We start from the raw sequence: 21,920 nt of genomic DNA, 5'->3' as shown, positions 1-21,920 counted from the left end.
CGACTCTTAACGGCTGCAATTAAGTCTTGCAGGGAAAGGCAAGGGGTGAGATGGCTAAAGATAGCTTTGTTATGTATAATGAGATAAGAATCCAATGTCTTTGTTCAGACCAGGTTTCTCACTAATATCACAAAAAAGATCGATAGAGAAACCCCGGCGCAATCACGTAACCCAACCCTCTGTAAGAAAAGGCTCGAGACAAAGGCGTAGCTCAGCAGCTGGGTTTTCAGGAGACAAGAAAGCAAACCCAGAGCGGAGCTAATACTATAAGCCTTATAAATCAACAATAAATTATTGTCGTCTCGAATATTGAACCACAATAACCCTTGCAGCTTCGATATTAAACTGAAATAAGCCAAGGGAGTTAACAAGGACTTATATATGAAGGAACTTGTCTGAATACTGGAGAGCCTTTTTACTACAAAAAAGCAATACAGAAATAAATATATGAGAGAGAACTAAAACGGGAGACCTAGAACTTAGAGCTCACCACCCACCCCAGCACGCCGAGTCTGGATGTACCTGCAATGTCGGGGAAAGGACGAGGTGTAAAGACGACAGCTTGAGGATCTGTGCTGAGTGAGTAGGAGTGGGTGAGGGGGTCTCCAGCTGGGCGAAAAAAGGAAAAAGGCTGAGAGTCAACAGGCAAACTAACAAAAAATAAAGGGGGGAAAGGAAAAGATGAGATTTTAAATATATAGACAAACCTCTCCCATTGAAAAGAACCATTACCCATCCCCTCAAAAGGAATAAAACAAAGCAGAATAAAACGACTATAAAATGACTATAAAAATAGATATTTGGAGAAGTGAATAGATAGTAAAGAAAAATGGAAAAGGACAATAAAAAGTCTAAGAACCATAATATCAGTACCCCAGCGACCACTCAAAGATGCCCATCAAATATGGAAGTGGAAAATTAGTGAGATAAAGAAGCTGATTTTGGGGCAGAATTAGGTGATAAAATGGATTCCATAAATGTGAAATTAGACAAAATGGAAAATAAAATTGAGCAAAATTTGAAAATGATTGAACAAAATTCCCAAGCGATAGTGGACCTAAATAAACAATATGAAGAACTGCAAAAGAAAGATCAAGAGATGGAGACGAAATCACAGAACCTGACAATAAAAATAAATAAGCAAGAAGAAGTGGTGAAGAAAATATCAGATGATTGTAGAGAAAACAGGAGTCAAGAAAAAGCAATGGAAGAGCTACAAATGTTGAAAGATATACAGGAATGAACATGGGACGCGATCGCTATGCAAGAACTTAGGCAAAATGAACTGACTCTGAGATTTAGAGGTCTTAAAGAAAGTCAGGAAGAAAATGTGGAGAACATATTAAAGGGCTGGCAGAATGGATGCAACTGCAAGAGGAGGACGTGTCTATATGTATTGATAGAGCATTCAGACTGAAACCAAGACACACACGAGCTAGCAGATGGCCAGGGGATTGTTTAGTCTTTCTGAACTCTAGAATCTTGAGAGATAAAATAATGCAAAGGAAAAAATATCAAAAATTTAAGATAGATGATAGAGATTGTCATCAAGCGAGAGGTTCCACCAAGACTGCTGAGGAAAAGATCGAAATATAAAACTCTGACTGATGTGTTGATGAGAAATAATATCCATTTTAAATGGGAGTTTCCGGAAGGGGTCTCCTTTATGTATAACAAGACAAAGATAAGAGTAACCACGGAACTAGAAACAGAAAGGTTTTGGAGAAAATTTGAGAAATCAATGTGGGAGGGGAAAATAGAAGGGAATAAAGGACAGAAGGGAGATAAGAAAGACGAGGAAGAGATAGAGGGCGAAGAGGACCAGCAATAATAAGTAAGCCACTATTTTTTTTTTAATATCTCTCTTTATTATTTAAAAAAAGTACAGATACAAACACAAATACACATATACACAAACATAAACACACAAAGTAAACATCCTTTTCTTTTCTTATTTACAAATAAATTCTTGTACGTCCAATTATCCTTATTGCATATTAAACTATTATATTTATGTCACGTACAGTTATATATTTCATTAACAAATCATATTTTTCCATCCTTAAGTCTCTATTAATTACTTTAAAAGGTTGTCAGCATCTGCCATTAGGATTCCACTTATACCGCTATTCCTTAAGTATTCTTTAAATATCCTCCACTCCTTCCAAACTTCCTGGGTCATCTGTTTCCTAACTTTGCTTGTTGTTTTAGCTAGTTGCAAATATTCTATCATTAAGTTTTGCCAGTCCGTTATAGTTGGTGCAACTGGATTCTTCCAGTTCCTGGCCACTAGCATTCTAGCCGCTGTTATACCATACAAACATAGTACTCTCTCCGTTTTTTTAATCTCTTCCGGCAAGATACTTAATAAGAACATTTCTGGTCTTTTTTTGAATGTATACTTTAACAGTTTTTTATGCTCTTCATATACAGCATTCCAATAATCAGATATAACAGGACACGTCCACCACATGTGTTTATATGACCCGATTTCTTTATTGCACCTCCAGCACAAAGGGGATCTATTTCTATACATTTTGGCTAGTTTTTCTGGTGTCTGGTGCCATCTATACATCATTTTTAAGGTGTTTTCTCTAAGGCTGTAACAGGCAGTGAATTTAATATCCTCCTGCCACAATCTCTCCCATTGTTCCATCATTATATTGTAACCTAAATCCTGGGCCCATCTCACCATTACTGATTTTACTTCCTCCCCTTTAAGTTCCCATTCCAAAAGTATGTTATATATACGCGAAATAAATTTCCCTTTGCTTTGGAGGACCTCTTTTTCAAATTTAGATTTTTCCTTCGCTATGCCAATTTTTTTTATCAATCGCAAATCTTTGATAAATTTGAAAATATTGCAACCAATCCGTGAGGTGTTCCTTAATTTCTTCATATTTTTTCAGGTGTAGTTCATTCTGTTTTTCTTCTAACAACATTTGGTATGTGGCTCTTCCTCCTTCCATATTTACTTTTTTAATTGTTATTACATCTATTGGTGAGGTCCACAGCGGTATTTTCAGTTCAATTGCATTTTTAAATTTGGTCCAAATTAAATATAACGATTTCCTGATTAGATGGTTAAGAAACCCCTTGTGGACCTTCACCTTTTCATAAAATAAATATGAATGCCAACCAAACCTGTTGTCCACACCTTCCAGGTCTAGTAAGCCACTATAAAAGGAATATAATATTAGTTCTGCAGAGAGAGAGGAAAATTTTATAATAGGATAATTTTAATCTGATTGTTACATATACCAAATGTAAGTGACATATATGCGATAACCTTTTTTTCCTTTTTTTTCTTTTAAGTGCTTTTTCTTTCTGTTTTGGTACTGACAACCTTTAGTAACAAACTTTGAATTCCAGAGAATTGATCTAGCATTATACACTAATAAACATTCAATTAATAGAAATGGACCTGAAAGTTATTACTTGGAATGTAAATGGAATGAACAATAAGGTAAAAAGGAACTGGGTGGAACATCTGTTAAGAAAGAAAAAATTAGACATAATATGTTTACAAGAGACACACATTAAAAGAACCTTTGAGGATGGTTATGAATGGAATCTATGACAAAGGGATTATTCCAAAATCGTGGGAAGAAGCACTTATTTCAGTTATCCCCAAGCAAGGAACAGACAACAATCAGGTTAAAAACTTTAGACCAATTTCCCTTTTAAATAATGATTATAAATTATTCACTGGAATTATGGCAAATCAGTTAAAGAAAATATTGGGGGATAAGATAAATAAGGACCAGACGGGCTTTCTGCCAAATAGACACATGCATAGCAATATGAGGAATGTCATTGATGTTTTGGAGTACCTGAGTGTGAAGAAAGAGAAAAAAGCGGCTCTTCTATTATTGGATGCAGAGAAAGCCTTTGATAAGAGTTTCATGGCCATTTCTCAAAGGTGCAGTAGGATTATTAGGATTTGGTAAAAATTTCTTAAATGCAGTTGAGGCAATATATAAAAATCAAAGAGCAAAACTTATAATAAATAGTGAAATAACGGGAAAGAAAGATACAAAGAGGTACCAGACAGGGTTGCCCTTTATCTCCATTACTTTTTATATTAAGTTTGGAATTTCTATTGGAAAATATGCGAAATGATGACAAAATCAAAGGTATTAAGAATGGAAGAGATGTTCACAAGATCAAAGCTTTTGCTGATGATGTCATTATTATGGTAGAAGAACCAATAGAAAGTATTAAACAAAGTATAAAGAGAGTAGAAGAATATGGAAGTCTGGCTGGCCTTAGTTTAAATAAGAACAAAACTAATATCTTGACCAAAACATTGACAAAAGAAGAAATTGAGAGATTGCAAAAATAGGTAGGATTGAAAGTGATAAGCAAAACAAAATATTAGGGAATTTGGATTACTAACAATACAAATAATTTATTTAAAGACAACTATATTAAGGCATGGAAGGAAATAAAGAATGAACTAGATACTTGGAACAGATCAAATTTATCCCTCCTAGGTAGAATTGCAACTATAAAGATGAACATCCTTCCAAAAATGCTGTTCCTGTTTCAAATGATACCAATACTAGGAACGTGCACAACCATCTTTAAACAATGGAAGAAAGAAGTGACTAAATTTATTTGGAATTACAAGCCTGCAAGATTTAAATATAAATTATTAATTGATATCAAGGACAGAGTTGGTTTGGCATTACCTGATTTAGAGCTCTATCATGATGCGGCAGGTTTTTTATGGCTAAAAGAGTGGATATTACTAGAAAATCATGAATTGCTAGACCTTGAGGGATTCGAGAACAAATTTGGCTGGCACGCATACCTGGTGGAGAATAAACTTAAAGCACATAGAGGGTTCAATAACCATATCATTTAAAAGTCTCTATTGAAAATTTAGGAAAAACACAAAAGACTATTGGAACCTAAAACACCTAAATGGATATACCCAATCGAAATAATTACAGTTAAAAAAATAAATTCAAATGGAAATTGGGGCAAATATAAGGATCTGATAGAACAAAACGACGGGAAATTAAAAATAAAAGAGTATAATGATATCAAACACTTTTTAACGGGTTGGATCCAATACCATCAAATAAATAGTAAATTCAATCAAGACAGGACACAAAAAGGGTTTTTAAATGAACCTTCTTTATTAGAAAAACACCTGTTACAAAGCAGAAACAAAGTAATATCAAACATGTACAACATATTACTGGAATGGGAGGTCAAAGAAACTATGATTAAATGGGCGAGAGACTTGGGGAAGATAATTGAATTGGAAAAATGGGAAAGACTGTGGAAAGAATCGTGGAAGTTTACAGCAGCGGAGGGGATTAGGGAAAACATGATTAAGATGTTCTACAGGTGGTATATGACACCAAGTAAAATACATAAAATGTATAAAACAAAAAGCAACTCTTGCTGGAAATGTCAAAAGGAAGAGGGGACCTTCTTACACATGTGGTGGCATTGCGGGGTGATTCAAAAATTTTGGAGCCAGGTTTTAGAAGAAATTTAAAAAATGATGAAATAAAGAAAAATCAGGAATTATTTTTATTGGGAATTTTGGATTGAGAAATAAACAAACAAAATGAAAAACTTTTCCACTACGCTACAGCTGCGGCTAGAACTTTGATAGCCCAATATTGGAAAAAGAAAGAAATGCCGGGAATTAAAGATTGGCAAGAAAAATTATTTAATTATATTGATCTGGCTAAATTAACTGATAAAATTAGAGGAAGTAGTGATCAAAAATTCAAACAAGATTGGGGGAAATTTGGAGAATACCTGAAAAAGCAATGCCCCACTGTGAAATGCTGGCTCCATTTCTAGACACTCTGTATTGTGAATAAAAGTTAAAAAGGAAAGATAGAAGGAAATAGAATAGAGGGATTATAAAGAGTATCAGAGTAGTAAAAAAACAGATAGATCGATTTCCTGGGATGATGACAAATGGAAGACATGAGGGAGGAGGAGATAATATATAAAAGAAATAGATAAGAATGGACAGAAGAATGGAAGAAAGAAGTATTGCTAAAGGTTAGTAGAAATTGATTTATATGAATATTGAATATTGAATTGGATGTTATTATGTGGGTTTTGTATTATTTTTAATTTAGGTATATTGGATTGTATTATTTGTATGTATCTTGAGGTTTTACTTAAGGAAGAATTCAACCTGTTACTTTCAAATTTTATTTTTCTTTACTTAATGTTTCTATTTTAATGGTTTTTTTCTTTTTCTTCTGTATTGATGCAATAAAGTTAATAATAAAATAAAATGATTCTAGAGCAGATCATTAAGCAAACGGTCTGTGAGCACCTAGAAAGGAACGCTGTGATAACTAAAAGTCAGCATGGGTTTCTGAAAAATAAGTCATTTCAGACTAACCTGATCTCATTTTTTGACAGAATTACAAGCCTGGTAGATGAAGGAAATGCAGTGGATGTAGCCTATCTTGATTTCAGCAATGCCTTTGACAAGGTGCCCCATGATATTCTTTATCACACTTCAAAATGACCTTAACAGATTAGACAACTGGGCCAAAGCAAACAAGATGAATTTTAACAAGGAGAAATGTAAAATACTACACTTGGGGGGGGGGGAGAAATGAAAGGCACAAATACAGGATGGGAGACACCTGGCTTGAGAGCAGTACATGTGAAAAGGATCTAGGAGTCTTGGTAAACCATAAACTTGACATGAGTCAACAGTGCGATGCAGCAGCTAAAAAAAGCCAATGCAATTCTGGGCTGCATCAATAGGAGTTTAACATCTAGATCAAGGGAAGTAATAGTACCACTGTATTCCGCTCTGGTCAGACCTCACCTGGAATACTGTGTCCAGTTCTGGGCACCACAGTTCAAGAAGGATACTGACAAGCTGGAAGGTGTCCAGAAGAGGGCAACCAAAATGGTCCAAGGCCTGGAAAAGATGCCTTATGAGGAACAGCTTAGGGAGCTGGGTATGTTTAGCCTGGAGAAGAGAAGGTTAAGGGGTGATATGATAGCCATGTTCAAATATATCAAAGGATGTCATATAGAGGAGGGAGAAAGGTTGTTTTCTGCTGCTCCAGAGAAGCAGACACGGAGCAAAGGATTCAAACTACAAGAAAGAAGATTCCACCTAAACATTACGAAGGACTTCCTGACAGTAAGAGCTGTTGGACAGTGGAATTTGCTGCCAAGGAGTGTGGTGGAGTCTCCTTCTTTGGAGGTCTTTAAGCAGAGGCTTGACAGCCATCTGTCAGGAATGCTTGATGGTGTTTCCTGCTTGGCAGGGGGTTGGACTGGATGGCCCTTGGGGTCTCTTCCAACTCTAGGATTCTATGATTCTATGAATTCTTTGATGGGAAGTGAGTATGGAGTTTTTCCTGAAGTTCTTTCCACATTGCACACAATGATAGGGTTTCTCCCCTGTATGAATTATTTGATGGTAGGTGAGAGAGGAGCTATCACTGAAGCTCTTTCCACATTCCATGCACTAATAGGGTTTCTCCCCTGTATGGATTCTTTTATGGGATGTGAGTTTCGAGTTCTGACTGAAGCTCTTTCCACATTCCACACACTGATATGGTTTCTCCCCTGTATGAATTCTTTGATGGAAAGTGAGATTGGAGCTCTGACTGAAGCTCTTTCCACATTCCACACACTGATATGGTTTCTCCCCTGTATGAATTCTTTGATGGGAAGTGAGAGAAGACCTCAAACTGAAGTTCTTTCCACATTCCAAACACTGATGGGGTTTCTCCCCTGTATGAATTCTTTTATGGAAAGTGAGATTGGAGCTCTGACTGAAGCTCTTTCCACATTCCAAACACTGATAGGGTTTCTCCCCTGTATGAATTCTTTGATGTGAAGTGAGATCGGTGCTCAAACGGAAGCTCTTTCCACATTCCACACATTGATATGGTTTCTCCCCTGTATGAATTCTCTGATGCTTAGTGAGAGAGGAGCTCTGACTGAAGGTCTTTCCACATTCCAAACACTGGTAGGGTTTCTCCCCTGTATGAATTCTCTGATGTGAAGTGAGATCGGTGCTGAAACGGAAGCTCTTTCCACATTCCACACATTGATATGGTTTCTCCCCTGTATGAATTCTCTGATGCTTAGTGAGAGAGGAGCTCTGACTGAAGCTCTTTCCACATTCCACACACTGATATGGTTTCTCCCCTGTATGAATTCTCTGATGCTTAGTGAGAGAGGAGCTCTGACTGAAGCTCTTTCCACATTCCATGCATTGATAGAGTTTCCTTCCAATGAGATTTTGTTGATGGGAAGTGGAATGGGAGCTCTGACTGCAGCTTTCTCCATACTCCAAATTTTTACGTGGCTTCTCCTCTCTGGGGATTTTGTCATTGTCGCCCTTGTTCTTGTGACGATCGAAGAATGGAAAGATTGTCCCTACATGACAGAAGAAAATCACCTGGATGTATACAAGATGACGTGGCACAATGTAATGTGAAGTTGAGTGCAAGGACTGGTCTAAATGTAAGAATTCAAAGGAAAAACCCATGTTAACTGGACAGTGGAACAATGGGACTGGGTTATTTGGAGCGATGAGACGCAAAATCTCTGTGCTTGGTAGTGATGGCATGAAATATGCGAGGAGAATAAGAGAAGATTTACATCCTATTTGCATTACACCGACTGTGAAACACCCAGATAGTGTGAGGATCTGGGGTTGTATGGCAGCAAAAGGTGTGGGCAGAATTTGCGCCATTTATGGGGATGTAAATGCCCCCCAATGTATTAATGGAATACTTGAGCTCAAACTGAACCATTCAGCAGGTGATCTTTTCCCAGAAACTGAAGCACACACACACACACACACACACACACACATATTCCATTTCAACAGGATTCAGTTCCATGTCATGTTGCTGCTGTGTGCAAAAGGTGCTTTCAAGATAATCCTATTCCACTGCTGGAATGCCCTGGGAATAGCCCAAACTTTAACCCTATCGAAAATCTATGGAGCCGACTAATGAAACTTGTCAGTCAGAAGCAACCCAGCAATAAAGCCCATTTAACAGAGGCAATAATTCAGTCTTGGTTTCATATTATTACAGCTGCACAACTAAGAACTTGGTTCACTTCATGGGAAGGCTGTGGAAGGCCATAATTAACGCTAAAGGTTACCAATGGTTACCAAAGGTTTCACATTTTTTTCTTTATGACTGCTGTTCTAATAAATACTCCTTCATAAAAGTTATTGCATTACATTCTTCATTAAATTATCTTTCCATTAATATATAATTTTATGGTATTAATCCATACAAAAGTGGTGTTATGAGCCATCAAACCTCAGAAATAAACTTTTCACAAAAGGTTTCCACAATTTTGGCCACCAGTATAAGTTGTTCATTTCAAAGTTAATGTTCTTTTTATATGGGATCAGATTATTATTATTTATGTTTCATGTTTATATATGTGTTGGAAGCCGCCCAGAGTGGCTGGGGTATAAATAAAAATTATTATTATAACCACAGTGGTACCTCGATTTAAAAACAGTTCTGTTCCGGATAAGATTAAGTTTGTAAACCAAGGTACCAATCTATTACAATCATCATCATCATCATCATCATCCTCCTCCTCACTGCTACTACTACCTGAGATTCAATAAGCCTGGCTCTTCTCTGGGATGGATTTTGTTTGGCCCAGTCATGGCATCCCCTCCATCTCCAATGTCAGTCGTCTCTTTGGTCAACCCAAGACTGACAGGAGCAAAAACAAAAACAGAAAACCTGAAGCTACTTATCTTTCCTAACAATTCTGAAGCTGACATTCAAGATGGCCTGGGCAGTTCAGACCAGCTGAATTGTGGTAGAAAAAGGAATAATCTGAGGAAGATTATTCAAAGAAAAAACTGTAATTTACTGTTTATTGTGGGGGTGTTAGGTTCCCAGGTGTTATAGGGGGCGCTGTTGAGCAATGTGAAAATATATGAGTTTGGTCACATAAAGGTATTTTTTGAATTTCCAGGCAGATATGACGATCCCACAGGGAGCCTTACCAAGAGAGGCCACGATCCCACAATTCTCCTCCATGACGTCCTTATGCAGAGCTCTCTGGTCAGGATCCAGCAATGCCCACTCCTCATCAGTGAAACGAACAGCGACATCTTCAAAGCACACTGGAGCCTGAAAGAAAAAGGGAAATGTCCTCCTCTGAGAAAGCAGAAATATGATCTGCTACACAATGCTCTCTTGTTTCCTTCCTGTAAATCGCGGTGTTGTTTCAATAGGATTGCTTTGCTGCACATTGAGCTGTTCTGGGGAATTCCCTCCCAATGCCCTAGAGTCAAAATCAAGGGGTTCATGGGGGCATGGAGAGGGGGAGGAATGGGGGGCAGGCCCCATTTTGCAGCGGATGGGGCTAGTTAGGTGAATCCAGGCCAATATTTGTTCTCATTTGTCCACTGCTTACAAACCAATTTTAGCATTCACTGATCAATCTAGAAATAAAATAAGCCTATTTTGGATGTCCATCTGTCTTGGATGATCTAGCAGAGATTCCTGCTAGAGTCTTCTGGCTCTGAGAGACAAGCAGGGAGGGTGGCTTCCGGCAAAAGGAGAGATAACCACCGGTGGCTCCTGCTTTTCCTGACTCACCTCTGCCCCTCGACCTCCCTCCTCCCACTCGCCTCCTTCCTCTTCTGACTCTGATTCTGCACTGCATTCTGCCACAGAGTCTCCCAGCTCACTAAGCCCTGTTACCCCTTCAGCTTCTGACACTTCCAGCTTCTGACTGCCCATCCTTCCACCTCCACTTCTTGGGCTCTGAGCCATCTTCCTTTCCTGGTTCTCCGGCTGCTTCCTCCCACCACTCCTCTGTGCCCAACCAGTCCATGAAATTGCTCCATCCCTCGGGCTCTGTCCCCACAAGGCAGCTTCCCCTGACCTGATCTGGCTCCACAGCCACTGCTTCCCTTCTGCCCCCATGAAAAGACGGGTCAGGAGATCTTGCCAGCATCATTCTGTCACCTGCAAGAGAAAAAAGGTAAACAGGAGGTCAGGAGTGCCTGCTTCTCTCACAGTTGAAACAGGGCATCTCTAACTACAGATGGGCCTTTGAGAAAGCCTTACCTGCTGAGAGAATTTGGACTTTTGTGCCCGTTTCATATGTTTCTTGTGCAGAAATACATCTCCCCTGCACTGGACCCTTGTTCCCAACTGTTTCCCCCCAAAACAAGATGAAAAGAACCCTCAGAGGAGTTGGAAAAGCAACAGAATGAGACCAAACGGAGAAAAACCACCTTCCTCCTTACCCAGTGGCCTCTCTCTGGTGTCCAACGGAGGCCTCTCTGCCTCACAGGAATCCAGGTCCATTTCTGCAAAATGATCCTTTCCCTGAAAAAGAAACAAGGATTCAAGACAGAGAATGGCGAGAAATATTAGAAAGAGAATGACAAAGCCTTGAAGGGTGTGAGATCTCATTCCATGGATAGTTTCCCAGAAAACGGATGGGCCATCAGCAAACCATTATGGGATGTTCTCTGTCCTCTTTGGAGCCCCTTTGGAGTATCCAGAGGAAAGTCTCTCTCACCTGCTTTCTCTCCTCTGCCTGACTCAGGAGGAAACCTTCGGCCAGGGCCACCGCCTGGGAACTGGTCTCCGCTCCGCATTCCCTCACCCAGCTCTCCATCTCCGGGGGAAGGACAGCCAGGAACTGCTCCAAGATCACCAGGTCCAGCATCTCAGCTTTCGTGTGCCTTTCTGGCTTCAGCCACTGACGGTCAAGGTGGTAGAGTCGGTTGCAAACTTCTCGGGGTCCTTTGGTCTCCTGGCAGCAGAACTGCCTCAACTGCTGGCTCTGCACCTCTGAGCGGAGGGTGTCCTCCTCACCCATGATCTTCTGCACTGGGTTTTCCCAGAATCCCCCACTGCTCCCAGTTTGGATGGCATGGCCTCTTCCTGCTCCAGGGCCATCTGAGTCTTGCTCATCCATCTGTGCTCTCTGGAAGACAGGGGGGGAAATGGTTCCCTGAGCAAGCATGGATGAGTCTTGGAGGGAACCAGGGCTGGACTGCACCACATCCCAGACCATGAGCTATCTTTTTGAAAAGAAAGAGGAGGAGGAGGAGGAGGAGAAGAAATAAGTCTCTAGCCTTCTAGCTATGCAAAATGTGGAGGGAAATGAAGGCATTTCTGTGAGATTAATCAACCTGGTTTCTGCTGCCTTCCAGTCAATGCATGAAGTCAGAACTGACTGACAAGGGAATCCTTTGTATCTTGTGGGAAATGGACGCTTGGGTCTAGTGGGGTCCTCACCCGGGGGTCCTCAGGAGTTCTCCCCACCCCCACCCCCACTCCCCTGCTTCTGTCTCCTTTTCTTGCACTTGGACTCTCTGCCGCTCTCAAGACAGACTCCTGGGGTGGGGTCCCTTTTTCTTTGCTCTGAGGGCCAGGTATGTATCTGGCCAACCCCATGAGGGCCAAGTGGGTGAGGCCAAAGACACTTCCCCTGAGATTTAGGCAGGTATTTTAGCATTAATATTCTGTCAGATAGCTTAACACACAAACACAGCCATTGATGCCAAGGTCCCTGGAGGCTCAGTGAGTAGCAGCGCCCATTTCCGGCTGCTTTTCCAGCAACAATCCCTTTGGGAGAGAGAGGATGTGGTCCTGGGATGCCCTGCTCTGGGTGCGAGGGGATTGCTGCAGTGGCCTCCGTGTGGAGCTGCCCTTGGAGACACTGGGAAACTGGTTTGCAGTGGAGCAGCAAGACTATGGGCTGGGATCCCTCTCTTTATTCCTGGCCTTTCTCTCCCCACTTTCCTTCCTTCCTCGTCCAGCTTTGGGAAACCCTTTGCCCATGTTTCCTCTGTTGTGCAATGACGCTGAGTGAAGTCACACACAGTTAAAGTCCTAGGGACTCCTTTGTTCGAAGAAGGGAGATTTCGTGGGAGCCATTTGGGATCCTGTGATCTCCCGGAAGGAGAGCGATGCAGACCTGGCCCCTCCCTGGCAGGCCCCTCTCTCTCCTCCCCCTGCATGAGCAGACCAGGCCCCCCAGGCTGGCCCCCTCCCCTGCTGCAGCCCTGGGACCCCCACCGCCTCCCCACTCACCAGATCCCAGGAGGGGACAGCCAGGCAGCCCTTGCAGGAGAGGGAGGGGCCTGGGCTCTGGAGGACCTGGCCCCCTCCCTCTTGCTTCCTGTCCTCTCTAGGAAGGCAGCTCGGTCCCCTTTAACCCTTGCCAAGCCTTGAGTCCTGCCTCTCCTGTTGGTGGGCATTTCCCTGGGCGTATGTAGGGATTTTCTTTATTGGAATCTATCCAGTCACGATTTCTTAGAGCCGTCCTCAGGATCCGGTCATGAGATTAGAGGTGGGTTGGCAAGCCTTAAAGGTAAAACTCTGGCTATGTTTTAACCCGGTGGGCATCGCCCCCTTGATACTGAGGGATGATTTCCCATCATCGTGGGGAAAGGAGATTATAAATGGAAGTGCAGGCTTGCGGATTGTCACATCTTTACCTGGGATCCATGACATTCAGTCAAGCTAGAGCTGTGATCTCTCAAAGATTGAGGGACATTGCAAGACAAGAGGACACTGCTCTTGTGAAACCTGGGATGTTTGGGGGGGACCAGATATTTCAGATTTCACCAGCCCCTCATCTGGTGGAAATCCACTACGTGGAGTACCTACCGTAGGCTTTTCACAGCTGCCAGGTTTAATGTGCTGGAATCGGCGGTTTGGATGGGAAGGTACAGGGGAGTCCCATATGCCAAGAGATTTTGTCCCTGTGCCTTGGGAGTGGTTAAGTCAACTGAGCATATTCTTCTGATCTGCCCATTTTATGTACACCTTAGACAAAAAATTTATAGTCCCACTGCTATCCCAACCTAGTCCTGTAGACAGAGAAAAACAGGTTTTGTTTTTGCTGAATAACTTTACTGGACCAACAGCATCCTTGGTGGCCAAATTCCTTATTTTATTTTATTTGGCCCTTAAGCACCGTAAGGTTAAAATTTACAGCACTGACATGGGTCTAAATGTATAACCTACTTCTTATTGCTGGCTTAAGTGTCATGTTCCTTTAGATGCTTAGTCGTTTTAATCTTGGTATGGATAAATCCTTGTTTTCTGACTGATGGGCAAATAAAATGTTGATGACGATGCAAAGCCGAGTCCACCCAGCTCAGCTCTCTCTCGCTTGGCAGAACCTCAGTTTATTATTATTTTTTATGGATTTAGGGGGCTACGCCAATGCCCAGATATCCTATTGCGAGTGAGGCTCTTGGTTGGACTCTGAGCATCTCCCTTCCTTGTCTGGAAACCAGAGGAACAGCTTGCAGGGAAAAGGGCTTTGCAGGAAGCAAGGAATTCAGGAGTGGAGAGAGAGGAGGGGATTCCAAGGTCATCTAGTCCAACCCCCAGCAATGCAGGAATCTCAGCTAAAGCATCTCTGCTTACAAACCTCCAAGGAAGGAGAGTCCACCCCCTCCCAAGGGAGACCTTTCCCCTGCCAAACTGCTCTTAGATGTCCCTCAAGGCAGCGGGTCCTGAGTTCGAGCACTGCTGAAACAATCGCACTGGCTCCCAAGGAGGAACCAAGCGAGGTTCTAAATAAATAAATCCTATCTATATATATAAAACGCAAGTGTCTCTGCGTCCAGTCCCTGTGTCTCTGGGTTTCCGCTACTGCGCATGTGCCCCAGGGACACAGGGAATGGATGGAGAGACATCCGGCCGGGAGCAGCAGCGGCAGTTGAAGCGGGGCGGTTGAATCCGAATGTCGGCGCTCCAGAGGCCGAGGAGAGGCTGACATCCGCCGGCCTTGGGGAATTCTGGCGGGAAGCCGATGAAGAAGGGGCTGCTGCTTCACTCAGCCTCAGCGTGGGCCCCCTTGCCTTGGGGTGCATCATCCTGCGTGCCCGCCGCCCTCTTTCCCCCTTCACACAAAAATGCCTCCCCAAGCCCCACTTCTCCCAAGTGTGGGGCAGCACCCGCCGCCAGGCCCGTTTCCAGCCAGCACAGCCCACGAGAACGCCCGCCGCCCGGGCACCATTTTGGCGGGAACCTCGGTCAGTGCTGTCAAGTATCACGTTTTTCCCGGGAATCTCACGTATTTTAAAGTGTTTCCTGCTCCTATCCCTTATTTTTTATTTCCCTTAAAAATCCCGTTTTTATTGGAAGCGGCTCCTACCCTGCTGGCCAGGGACTGTGAAGACCTTGCCTACTTGGAGATAAAAGAAAAACCCTCAAAGCAAGCAGAAGCGTTTCCCTGCGCTTACAGGGGGTTGTATTCGTCCCCCTGCATCAGCCCCTCAGCCAGCCAATAGGGTTAGCTGGCGGGCGGAGCCTGGCTGCCTTTGAGCAGCTGCTTCCTGATCAGACAAGAAGACGATTGGGCTCCATGGAGCACGTGGCTGCCCTCCTCTTTGCTGCCTGCCTGCTTCTCCCGGCTGCCGGCACTTTCAAACAGCTGTTGTGCCTCCTGTAGCAGATAGATCGGAGATAACACAGATCTCAGTCGCTCAGGTTAGCCTGCTTGTCGGGAGGGCGGAGGATTCAGAATCTTCATTGCTACCCCTCTGTTTTGTATCTGTGGGGGGTGCTTCCTGTTGTCTCCTCCTTTGCTGGGTTGTTGAGGGTCGCCAGGACAACCACGAGGCCGATCACAGGCTGAATTCCGAGGCTTTGCTAAGTGACAGAATAATCAGAGCCGTCTCATCCATAGAGGCCGGTGGCGCGGCGCGCCAGGGCGCAGGGCGCCCCAGGGGCGCCCCCGCGAGCCCACCGGCATACCGGGCTCCCCCTCCCCAACCCGCCCCCACCCCCACGGGCAGGCGGGCACTCGCGCGCCGGCCGGCGGGCGGGCTGTAAGCCGCCCGCCCTCGCCTCCCGGAGCCCCAGCTGGAGCGCTGAAGCGGCGCGGGGCTTTGCGCGACCTTCCAGCACTCCAGCTGGGGCTCTGGGAGGCGAGGGCGACCGGCTTGCAGCCCGCCCTCCCGCCGGTGCGCAAGCGCCCGCCCGCCCGCCCCTCATCCTCCGCCCGCCAGCGGCCAGCGCGGGAGGGAGGTGGGCGGAGAGGCGGCAGGCTGGGGGCGCCGAGGGATCGCTGCGCCAGGGCGGCAGATCCCTCTAAGACGGGCCTGAGAATAATACATTTTTTTTAATTGGCTTTTGTGCACTTTAAAAAAGTTTGCTTGCTCCCTGCTTAAGGTTTCAATTGGGATTGCCTTGTCCAGTGTCCTGGTCTCTAGAGGTTTTAAAAGAAACCATTATTTTGTGCATGCACAAAGCTCATACCAAGAACAAATTTGTTGGTCTCTAAGGACCCAGGTGGCGCTGTGGGTTAAACCACTGAGCCTAGGGCTTGCTGATCAGAAGGTCGGCAGTTCGAATCCCTGCCACGGGGTGAGCTCCCGTTGCTCGGTCCCAGCTCCTGCCCACCTAGCAGTTCAAAGCACGTCAAAGTGCAAGTAGATAAATAGGTACTGCTCCAGCGGGAAGGTAAACGGCGTTTCCGTGCGCTGCCCTGGTTCGCCAGAAGCAGCTTTGTCATGCTGGCCACATGACCCGGAAGCTGTCTACGGACAAACGCCGGCTCCCTCGGCCTATAGAGCGAGATGAGCGCCGCAACCCCAGAGTCGGACACGACTGGACCTGATGGTCAGGGGTCCCTTTACCTTTACCTAAGGTGCTACTGGAAGGATTTTTTGTTTGTTTGTTTGTTTCAACTATGGCAGACCAATGGCTACCTACCTGTTCCTAGATTTGTGTTCCCTGATTTGTGTTTATGAGGACCATTTTGCTCCATGTGCACAACTCTTTGTTTACCTTGGATGCTGCTGGCTTGCTGCAGCCCTGCATAGCAGCCTTAGCCTTACAAGACTGAAGGGCCATAAGCTTTGCAGCTTTAGTGTATTATTTTATAATTTCATCATACTTTCCTTGATTTTTCTCAGTGGTTTTTCCTAATAAACCTAGCATTTTGTTAAGTTCCACAGTCTACTCTTTTTCTTAGTTGCCTGTGATTTTGCATTTAATTTAGTTTGGCTTGCTGCATTTGCTTGCAGGGTGTTATGTCTCCTTTGTGTTGCTATAAGAATTTCAAGGTGTTTCTCTGCAAGAAGGGAGGAGGTGGAAAAAACCTTCCCATTGCCTCAGGAATTAAGTAATTACCATCTCAAAGGAAAAACAACTTCCAACAAGTTAAATGCCAGATTCCTGGGAAATTTCTCTTAAAAGGCCACTTCCTTAACAGAAGTGATTTTAGGCAATATTGATATGGTAGATAGTTGTGCATCTTGTGTGTGTGTGTGTGTGTGTCTAGGTCTAGTTAATGCAAGCTGAGGTTTTTTTTTTGAACACTTGATGCCATTTTGTTGCATGTGCTGCTGCAAAGCCAGGCCTGGAGCCAACTAAAGTTGAGGCTGCATAGGCCTTGTGGTGCATGTGATTCAGATTCAATTCAGTTGAACCTCTGGTTACAAAGCTGACTTTTTTTTAACAATGCCCCCCTAGTGAGCCTTCTTTTGTTTACTTTTTATTTCGAGGCAGTGCACATCTATGTTTGTGGAACTGCAAACCTTTCCAGTCATGTGTTACTCCAGTCAAATCCCATGTATGAATGTGGGGAAAGATGATGGTGTGTAGCCTGGTGTAAATTAATTTGTAGCCTGGGGGGATTACCACGGCGTGGACTGTCCCTGAGAACCGTAGACTGTCCCTGGAACAGGTGAGGGTGATGATCCCTTATTTTCAAATCCGAAACTTGACAGCTATGATCTCGGTCCGGCCGAGTTTCGCCTGGCGCTGCTCTCTCCCTTCGCCTGCAGGGAGAAAACTGAGAGGCGGCTGGTGCTCTGGACGCGGGGAGGAGCCGAGGAGGGTCTTGGGCCGGAGGGGAGGCAAGGAGGGAGCGCGCGAAGCAGCAGGCAGGGCGAGCCAGGGGCTGGCGGAGAGGCCGAAGCGACTGCAGCCCACCTGGGTGTGCATGGACGTTGCCCAGCGTCCGTAAAGGAAGGGGGGGGAGAGAAAGAACCGCTCGGCAGGGTGTTTTTGTGTGTGTGAGAGAGAAGGGGATTTGTGAAGCAGCAAAACGGCAGCTGGCGTGCTTCCCACATTCCAGATGTGTTTCCCACATTCCAGATGCGTTTCGTTTGGTCGCTTCGGAGCCACCTGCTCAATGCTCATTGAGCCTCCGTGGCGTTTGCATGAAGGTTGTGCGACGCCTGCTGCTTATTGAGCATGTATGCTGGGGTTGTTATCATAGGAGCCAACTTCTTGGGGGCCGAGGTCCCTGTCCCCCCCTTTGAGGGTGCTTGCCCCCGACCACAAGATGATGGACACTGCCATTCAAATCATAATAATAAAGGTAAAGGACCCCTGGACGGTTAAGTACAGTCAAAGGCAACTATGGGGTTGCGACGCTCGTCTCACTTTCTAACCCCCCCCCCCACAAAAAAGAAGAAATATGTTTAAAAAGTGAGTTTTTTTTAAAAAAAATCACCACATATGTTCTAGCACCCGTTATTTTAACGGGCTGAAAACACTAGTTCTCATCATAAATGAGTAATACTTTCTTATGCCTGCTTTTTATGCTAATATACAAAAGTGTGCCATTTCCCTTTCCAGAAATGCTTAATTGCTAATTCAACGGACTGAAAATGGATGGTTGTTGTTATTATGTTTAGGGAAGCTTTTAATATTTGATGAAGTATTGTATTTTAATATTTTGTTGGAAGCCGCCCAGAGTGACTGGGGAAACCCAGCCACATGTGCAGGGTATAAATAAATAATAGTAATAATAATAATTATTAAAATTGATCATGTGAGTGTTCTCCTTTTGAAAGAGGAAGGTGGAATTTCCACAGTCCCTGCACTGCGCTGAGGTAAACGCCACTGGCGTGGTGGCGGTTCTACGAATAAATGGCCAGGGGGTTTCGCCCGGGACGAGGAAGTGTTGTCTTTTGGCTTGAAGAGCAAAGTTGAGGTTGGCGGAGGAAGGCAGACTTGGGTCGATGCGGTTTTGTTCCGTTGACGTTTACTTTAGAGGTGGGAGAAGGAAGGAAGTATAGTCCTATTTCTGTGAATGGCAGTGGTCTTTCCACTCATGTGATTCAAATGCTCTGAAAGTTGCGATCTGTTTTGAGATTTAAATTTTAAAAGGGTGCAGTGAAACCCAATGTTGGCCATTGCATTATCCTGGGGAGCCACATTCTGGTTGAAGGAGGCCAGGATTAGCCCCTAAGGCCTGGGCCGTCCTGCCCATCTAGTAGGACTTGGAATCCAGGAGAAAACTCTTGGAATAGCCTTGCCAGGTGCTCAGGAACGGACTCACCCGTCCCCATGTCCTTCTCTTTGCAGATGTGCTGCGGTTGCACATCCCTCCCCAGGGGTGAGTATTGGAGAGAACCAGAGCAGGGATTCAGACCTGCCCTCCTTGCCCCCCACTCTGCACTCTCGGATGTGGAGAAGCCCTCCCTTCCTGAGGAACAGTTACACAGCTGCCCAGAGAGGCCTCCACATCCTTCAGGTGTCCAAGCACCGGAGAGCGGAGGCCGTTCTGGTGAGTGACCAGTGGTGTGAGGGACCCCCATGGTGAGGTGGGGGGCTTTGGGGAAGGGCTTGTGCCCGCTTAAGGTATGTGGCTGCCGATCCCGTAGAAAGCCAAGCCAGGCCTTTGGGGTCGGAGCCATCCTCCGACTGCCCCCCGGAAGGAGCTGACGTCGCTCCTCTGCTCTGCATGTTTGAGGGCCTTCTTTGTGCGCCTGAGGAGCATCAACACAGGGAGGGTGGTCCTTTGTCTTTAGCTTGTCTCTGCGTGGCTCTTACGTAATTCCACACTGGACGTAACCTCTCTTCTCTCTTTTCCCATGGGATCTGAAGGGTCAGTTCCACCCCAATGCTGCCACCCTCCTCCACCCCAATGCCGCCACCCTCCTCCAGCTGCTCAATGTAAGTGTCCTGATGACATCAGGGTGGTTTTAGGGTTGCCCAGAGTGGAGCAGAAGCCTTTTCCAAGAGAGGAGAAAGAGCTTTGGCCAAGAGTTGGCCTGACTCTGAGACGCTCTTCTCTCCTGCAGGATCTCCAAAGCTACACCGTTGAAGAAAGCGGGGAGACAAGAAACCTGGCGGCTAGCAGCATCTCTGCAGTGCTACCCTTTGCCCAAAGCTTTCCCCAGTTCACAGTAAGTAGTTTGCCTTCATGCATTCATTTCTTGGAATATTGGGGGCCAGGATGAGGCCAGAGGCTTTTCCTGCCCCCTTTCCTGATGCTGCCCTTCCACCTCAGCCCAGGAGGCTCCAGGGCTCAGGGAGGCCCTCTGGGAAAAGGGATTGGGACCAAAGCAGAGGGAGGCCCTTCCTTCATGGCTTGGGGCTGCTTCTGTGCTCTCTTGCACCCATCCAAGGTGGGTTTCATAGCATCATCTGACCGGATTTTTCTTTCCTCTGCAGGTGACAGTAGCTTGTCCAGACCTGGCCTGCTTACAGCTCAATTTGAAAGAAGGTAAGCCCCACACCTTGGAGACAGGGAACTCCCTTGTCCCTTCTTTGCCCAAGACTCACCTCCCAGGTTTTCTTGCTGGGAGTCACTGCTTGGCAGGCCTTTCCCACCTGGCTTGGGAGGGCAGCGCCCAGACAGACTCCAGCTACAAGAAGCGGAGAGGGCTGAACAGACTCTGGGGTTGGGGTCTGGTTGAGGGGGGGTCTCCTAGCAGGGCTGCTTCTTGTTTCCTTTGCCCTCCATGGTCTCCCTGCCTGAGCGGACAGAGCTGGTCACGCAGGCGGAGTTGAGGACTCCCTGACTGCTGGGGCTGGCCGACTTCAAAATCCGTGCCGAGGCAGCTGGCTCTAGAATCATAGAATCCTAGAGTTGGAAGAGACCCCAAGGGCCATCCAGTCCAACCCCCTGCCAAGCAGGAAACACCATCAAGCATTCCTGACAGATGGCTGTCAAGCCTCCGCTTAAAGACCTCCAAAGAAGGAGACTCCACCACACTCCTTGGCAGCAAACTCCACTGTCCAACAGCTCTTACTGTCAGGAAGTTCCTCCTAATGTTTAGGTGGAATCTTCTTTCTTGTAGTTTGAATCCATTGCCCCGTGTCCGCTTCTCTGGAGCAGCAGAAAACAACCTTTCACCCTCCTCTATATGACATCCTTTGATATATTTGAACATGGCTATCATATCCCCCCTTATCCTTCTCTTCTCCAGGCTAAACATACCCAGCTCCCTAAGCCGTTCCTCATAAGGCATTGTTTCCAGGCCTTTGACCCTTTTGGTTGCCCTCCTCTGGACACGTTCCAGCTTGTCAGTATCCTTCTTGAACTGTGGTGCCCAGAACTGGACACAGTATTCCAGGTGAGGTCTGACCAGAGCGGAATACAGTGGTACTATTACTTCCCTTGATCTAGATGCTATACTCCTATTGATGCAGCCCAGAATTGCGTTGGCTTTTTTAGCTGCTGCATTACACTGTTGACTCATGTCAAGTTTGTGGTCTACCAAGACTCCTAGATCCTTTTCACATGTACTGCTCTCAAGCCAGGTGTCACCCATCCTGTATTTGTGCCTTTTATTTTTTTTTGCCCAAGTGTAGTACATTACATTTATCCCTGTTAAAATTCATCTTGTTTGCTTTGGCCCAGTTCTCTAATCTGTTAAAGTCATTTTGAATTGTGATCCTGTCCTCAGGGGTATTAGCCACCCCTCCCAATTTGGTGTCATCTGCAAACTTGATCAGGATGCCCTCAAGCCCATCATCCAAGTCATTGATAAAGATGTTGAATAAGACTGGGCCCAAGACAGAACCCTGTGGCACCCCACTAGTCACTTCTCTCCAGGATGAAGAGGAGCCGTTAATAAGTACCCTTTGTGTTCGGTCAGTCAGCCAGTTACAAATCCACTGAATGGTAGCCTTGTCCAGCCCACATTTTACCAGCTTCTTTACAAGAACATCATGGGGCAC

The 21,920-nt window shown here is 45.1% G+C and overlaps 1 pseudogene; it reads right to left on the bottom strand.

The window, feature by feature from the left end:
- Window positions 1-21,920, bottom strand: part of LOC117044872 — a 934,741-nt pseudogene that overhangs the window by 9,818 nt on the left and 903,003 nt on the right.

This window comes from Lacerta agilis, chromosome 4 (assembly GCF_009819535.1).
Source record: "Lacerta agilis isolate rLacAgi1 chromosome 4, rLacAgi1.pri, whole genome shotgun sequence".
NCBI lineage: Eukaryota > Metazoa > Chordata > Lepidosauria > Squamata > Lacertidae > Lacerta > Lacerta agilis.
The sequence above is the reverse complement of the archived record's forward strand: the minus strand, read 5'-3'. Positions and strand labels throughout refer to the sequence as shown.